The 6,440-nt window shown below is 38.6% G+C and overlaps 1 long non-coding RNA gene across 1 annotated transcript; it reads left to right on the top strand.

The window, feature by feature from the left end:
- Positions 1–5,292: 5,292 nt before the first annotated feature.
- Positions 5,293–5,711, top strand: LOC106082611 (uncharacterized). Its single transcript, XR_001220532.2, has 2 exons — positions 5,293–5,482; positions 5,556–5,711. It is a non-coding gene; the product is annotated as an uncharacterized LOC106082611 (long non-coding RNA).
- The last annotated feature ends 729 nt before the right edge of the window (positions 5,712–6,440 follow it).

The following is a 6,440-nucleotide window of genomic DNA, read 5'->3' as shown; positions in this document are numbered from 1 at the left end:
AAGACAAAACGCGTCCCATATTGGTTGGTGTGAGTTGCGACCTCTGGCTATCCTTTTCCATTTGCAAAGATAATACCAATGCATTGAGCTCGTCTCGAAACAGAAACAAACAAAAAATGTGAAATTTAATGATCCTCGGCCTAACAGGCAAGAAACTTGAAAATAAAAATAAATTATAGTTTGTCACTTGTCAATAAAAACTATGTAGAGAAGATTGTAGACAATGTCAAACACATAGTAGACAAAACTGTTGACTTGGGGACACTTAACCCCAAACTTCTTACTGGGAGGTTATCAAAAGTTCTATAAATCAAATTTGTTAAATAAACCTATTTAAAAGCCCTATTAAATGTTCTGAATACCGGCGTAAATGTTTAATATTCAACACTTTGGATGGGTGACATATTAATTTTGGCCTTCCATTTGCAACAATTATTGGGTTGCCCAAAAAGTAATTGCGGATTTTTTAAAAGAAAGTAAATGCATTTTTAATAAAACTTAGAATGAACTTTAATCAAAAAAACTTTCTTTACACTTTTTTCTAAAGCAAGCTAAAATTAATAGCTGATAACTGACAGAAGAAAGTATGCAATTACAGAGTTACAAGCTGTGAAAAAATTTGTCAACGCCGACTATATGAAAAATCCGCAATTACTTTTTGGGCAACCAATAACAAGTAAAAGCGTGCTAAGTTCGGCCGGGTCGAATCTTATATACCCTCCACTATGGATCGCATTTGTCGAGTTCTTTTCCCGGCATCTCTTCTTAGGCAAAAAAGGATAAAAGAAAAGATATGCTCTGCTATTGGAGCGATATCAAGATATGTTCCGGTTCGTACCACAATTAAATTATATGTTGACGATCTGTGTAAAATGTCAGCCAATTCGAATAAGAATTAGGGGGCTCAAAAAGCAATATAGAGAGATCGATTTATATGGGAGCTGTATCAGGCTATAGACCGATTCAGATACGTCATTTCAAAATACGTCATGCAAAATTTCAGCCAAATCGGAAAGGAATTGCGCCCTCTAGAGGCTCAAGAAGTCAAGACCCAAGATCGGTTTATATGACAGCTATATCAGGTTATAGACCGATTTGAAACATTTTTGAAGCAGTTGTTGGATATCATAGAATTTCGCCATCTAGACCCAAGATCGGTTTATATGGCAGCTATATCAAAACATGGACCGATGTGGCCCATTTGCAATTCCAACTGACCTACACTAATGAGAGGTATTTGTGCGAAATTTCAAGCGGCTAGCTTTACTCCTTCGAATGTTAGCGTGCTTTGGACAGACAGACGGACGGAAGGAAATGGCTAGATCGGCATAAAATGTTGCGACGAAACAGGAATACATATACTTGATGGGGTCTCAGACGAATATTTCGTGTAGTTACAAACAGAATGACGAAATTAGTATACCCCTATCCTATGGTGGAGGGTATAAACATGTTCGGATGCGGCCCTACGATCCTAGACGAATTAATCTTTGTCCAATTGCAGAAACTAGACATTAATGGCATTTTGTCATTTTTATACCCACCATCGAAGGATGGGGGTAAATTCAGTTTGTCCTTCCGTTTGCGACACGTCGAAATATCCATTTCCGACCCTATAAAGTATATATTGGGTTGCCCAAAAAGTAATTGCGGATTTTTTAAAAGAAAGTAAATGCATTTTTAATTAAACTTAGAATGAACTTTCATCAAATATACTTTTTTTACACTTTTTTTCTAAAGCAAGCTAAAAGTAACAGCTGATAACTGACAGAAGAAAGGATGCAATTACAGAGTCACAAGCTGTGAAAAAATTTATCAACGCCGACTATATGAAAAATCCGCAATTACTTTTTGGGCAACCCAATATATTCTTGATCAGCGTAAAAATCTAAGACGATTTAGCCATGTCCGTCCGTCTGTCTGTTGAAATCACGCTTCAGTCTTTACAAATAGAGATAGTGAGCTGAAACTTTGCACATATTCTTTTTTTTTTTTTGTTCATAAGCAGGTTTAGTTCGAAGTTGGGCTATATTGGACTATATCTTGAAATAGCCCTTATAGAGACCGATCCGACGATTTAGGGTCTTAGGCCCATAAAAGCTACATTTGCTGAAATTTGGGACAGTGAGTTGTGTAAGGCTCTCCGACGTCCTTCTTCAATTTGGCCCAGATCAGTCAAGATTTGGATATAGCTGCCATATAGACCGATCTCTCGATTTAAGGCTTTGGGCCCATAAAAGGCGAATTTATTGTCTGATGTCGCCGAAATTTGGGACAGTGAGTTGTGTTAGGACCTTCGACACCCTTCTTCAATTTGGCCCACATCGGTCCAGATTTGAATATAGCTACCATATAGACCGATATCTCGATTTAAGGATTTGGGCCCATAAAAGGCGCATTTATTGTTCGACTACCATATAGACCAATATCTCGTTTTAAGGTTTTGGGCCCATAAAAGGCGCATTTATTGTTCGATGTTGCCGAAATTTGGGGCAGTGAGTTGTGTTAGGACCTTCGACATCCTTCTTCAATTTGGCCCAGATCGGTCCCGTTTTGATTATAGCTACCATATAGACCGATATTTCCATTTAAGGTTTTGGGCCCATAAAAGGCACATATATATTGTCTGATGTCACCGATATTTGGGAAACTGAGTTAAGTTTAGCCCCTCTATATACTTCTGTAATTTGGCACAAATCGGTCCAGATTTGAATATAGCTACCATATAAACCGATCTCTCGATTTAAAGTATTGGCCTCCTAAAGGCACATTTATAAATAAAGTTTGCTTAAATTTGACAAAGTGACTTATGTTAGGCTTTTCGACATCCGTGTCGTATATGGTTCAGATCGGTCTATATTTGCATATATAGCTACCAAAAAGGCCAATACAAAATTGAACAATGACTTGTACTTATTAGACCACTCAATGGCCGTGTCGAATTTGGTCCACATCGGACCATATTTCAAAATAGCTCATAGGCATAAATTACGAATTTTTCACCGGATTATGCTATAAGGTGGTTTACATATATACCTGAGGTGGTGGGTATGGCGAACTTAACGCCTTTTTACTTGTTTTACCATACACTGAAAAAAAGTATTTTCGTATTATTGAGCATTTTTGTCAACCATTGGCCTATACGCTCAAATACATATTCTTTCACTCTAATAGGAGAGACACAGGAGAGTAATAGAAGAGAATAATTATTGGTCCGGTAAACGAATAATAGTTTGCGCCTATCCAAATACTTTAGCAATTAAAAAGTTTTTGTTTTAAAACAATACAAAAGTCCTTTAACCGTAGGCGAAGCTGCTTAACTGTTTACAATAAACAAACTAGGTTACGTTCAATAATGCCCCGTTTATGGCTAATGTTTGAATATTTGAAGCAATACGGTTAGCTCTACGTGTTCGACCTCTATCGTGATTTCGACAGACGGGCGGACAATGGTAGATCGACTCGGAATGTCGAGACGATCAAGAATATATACATACTTTATGTGGCCTTGGACGAATATTTCGAAGTGTTACAAACGGAATGACTAGATTAGCATACCCTTATCCTATGATGCTGGGTATAAAAACCCCCATCCTATGATGGCGGGTATAAAAACCTTAGATTAGCATACCCCCATCCTGTGATGCTGGGTATAAAAACCCCCATCCTTTGATGGTGGGTAAAAAAACCCCATCCTTTGATTGTGGGTATAAAAACCCCAGACCATAGGGGTGTGTAATTATGCCTTCGTAGTCATACTGCTCATGGTTCATACGTCGTCTATATTCTCCATTAGCGAAACTGGTCCATATATTTTACGAAGAATCTTTCTCTCAAATACTCCAAACACTGCCTCATCTTCTTTTATAAGAACCCATACCTCAGAACCATAGAACAACACGGGTAGTATCAGTGTCTTCGTCTGTCAAGAAGTGGCCTTGTTTCTAAACTGTTTACTTGGTTCAAAGTAGAATCTGTTTGCCGGTATTATACTTCGCTTTATCTCAAAACTGATGTAATTCATTTCGGTTACGACTGTGCCGAGGTAAATAAAGTTACTGACTATCTCAGAGTTGTGGTTCTCAACTTTCTCTATTTTCTTTATCTGAAAGCCGAAGGCGGCTTTGTAGTCAACAAAGAGATGGTAGATGTTGATTAGTCCTTCTCGTGTCTTTTCCAGGATTTGGCGCAGTGTGAATATCTGGTCGAGGGTGAACTTACCAGGTCTAAAGCCGCATTGATAGGGCCCAATTATCTCATTGAATTTAGGTTTTAATCTTTCACACACTACGCTCGAGAGTATCTTGTATGTGATGGGGAGGAGACTTATTCCTCTGTAGTTGGCACATTCCATCTTGTGCCCTTTCTTGTGTATGGGACATAGTATGCTGAGGTTCCAATCATCGGGTATGCGTTCTTCTAGCTAGATTGCGCAGAAAAGCTGGTGCCTTATAAGCGTGTCGCTTCCGGTCTTAAATAGTTCAGCGGTCAACCCGTCGGCTCCTGCTGCCTTGTCGTTCTTTAGTCGGGTCACTGCTACTAGGACCTCAGTCTGACTAGGAGGTAAACATTCTATACCATCATCAGGGATTGATTCTGCGGTATCCTTTTCGCCGCCAACGTCGGACACTAACAGTTGGGTAAAATGTTCTTTCCATATTCTCACCATGCTGTGTCAGTTACCAGATTTCCTTCTTTGTCTCTGCAGGAGGATGTGCTTGCACGAAAGCCATCGATTTGATGTTTAATTCAGCGTGTCGCCTCCGGTCTTAAATAGTTCAGCGGGTAACCCGTCGGCTCCTGCTGGCTTGTTGTTCTTTAGTCGGGTCATTGCTACTTGGACCTCATTCTGACTAGGAGGTAAACATTCTATACCATCATCATTCATTGGTTCTGCGGTATCCTCTTCGCCGCCAACGTCGGACACTAGCAGTTGGGTAAAATGTTCTTTCCATATCCTCAGCATTCTATCTGTGTCAGTTACTAGATTTCTTCTTTGTCGCTGCAGGAGGATTTGCTTGCACGAAAGCCATCGGTTTGATGTTTAATTCTCTGGTAGAATTTTCGGACTTTCGGACGGCTGACTTTAGCTCGCTTTTACTTGTTTTTTAACTATTCTTATTTTCGTGTTTTGAAGCTTTGAACTTAAGTTAACTACATATTAACGAACTCTGTTTGAAAATTCCAAAGGTCATTAAAAATAATGTAATTACACCATAAAGTAATATATGTTTTAATTTCAAAAAGAATAGACCGATGCACTGATATTTCCATTTTTGTTTCACATCACAACATTTTCCATAACATACTCAAATTTTACGACTTACAAATATGATTGAAATCGGGTATATAAGCCTGTCGTTCCTTGCAAAAGTAGTGTTCAAGCGTTCATTCGCAACATATAATGTTGTGGTCAAACATTGTCATTGGTATTCTACTTCTAAGTGCTCCATTCTCCATGGGGGAAGAGTGTAAGGCAAAGGTAAGCAATGGAGATATGAAACAGATTAGCTTAAGCTTTCACTATTATAACAATTTTTTTTCTACTTCAACAGTGTAAGATAAAGAAAGCCCTAACCAGAGCATTAAAGGGTTAATGGAATCCCAGGTTATAGGACGGCAAAATAATTGAATGGAAATAATAATGAAAAACATGTAGCCCTTTCTGTACACTTAATAAAATTTTTCAAAATCATTTGAGCATACAAAAAGTGTGAGCTTTTAATTCGGTTAATCCTCTACGGAAAGGCAAAAATCGGGTGAAGCCGACGATATAATACCCTACACCACCAAGTCTACGTACTTACTATTTTTAAAAGCACAAAAATTTCAAATCTAGTTGGACTTTAATTTTCAAATAAGTAAAAGCGTGCCAAGTTCGGCCAGGCCGAATCTTGGGAACCCACCACCATGGATTCGGCTAAAATATGGGAACTATATCTGGTCAACAGAACACTTTATGCAAAATTTCAGCCAAATCGGATAAAACTCGCGGCTTGTAAGGGCGCGAGAAGTCAAATCGGGAAATCGGTTTATATGGGAGCTATATCAGATTCTAGACCGATTCGGACTGTACTTGGCACATATGTAGAAAGTCACTATGTAAAAAATTTCTCCCAAATCGGATGAAAATTTCGGGTTCCAGGGGCTCAAGAAGCCAAATCGGGAGATCGGTTTACATGGGAGCTATATCAGGTTATAGACCGATTTAGACGGTATTTGACACAGTAGTTGTAAGTCATAACAAAACACAACATACAAAATTTCACCTAAATCGGACAATAATTGCGGCTTTTAAGGGCTCAGAAAGTCAAATGGGGAGATCGGTTTATATGGGAGCTTTATCAGGTTATAGACTGATTTCGACCGTGTTTAGTACAGTTGTTGGAAGTCGTAACAGAACACAACATGCACAATTTCAGTCAAATCGGACACAAATT

Source organism: Stomoxys calcitrans, chromosome 2 (genome assembly GCF_963082655.1).
Source record: "Stomoxys calcitrans chromosome 2, idStoCalc2.1, whole genome shotgun sequence".
In the NCBI taxonomy this organism is placed as follows: Eukaryota; Metazoa; Arthropoda; class Insecta; order Diptera; family Muscidae; genus Stomoxys; species Stomoxys calcitrans.
This window is presented reverse-complemented; position numbering and strand designations above follow the sequence as displayed.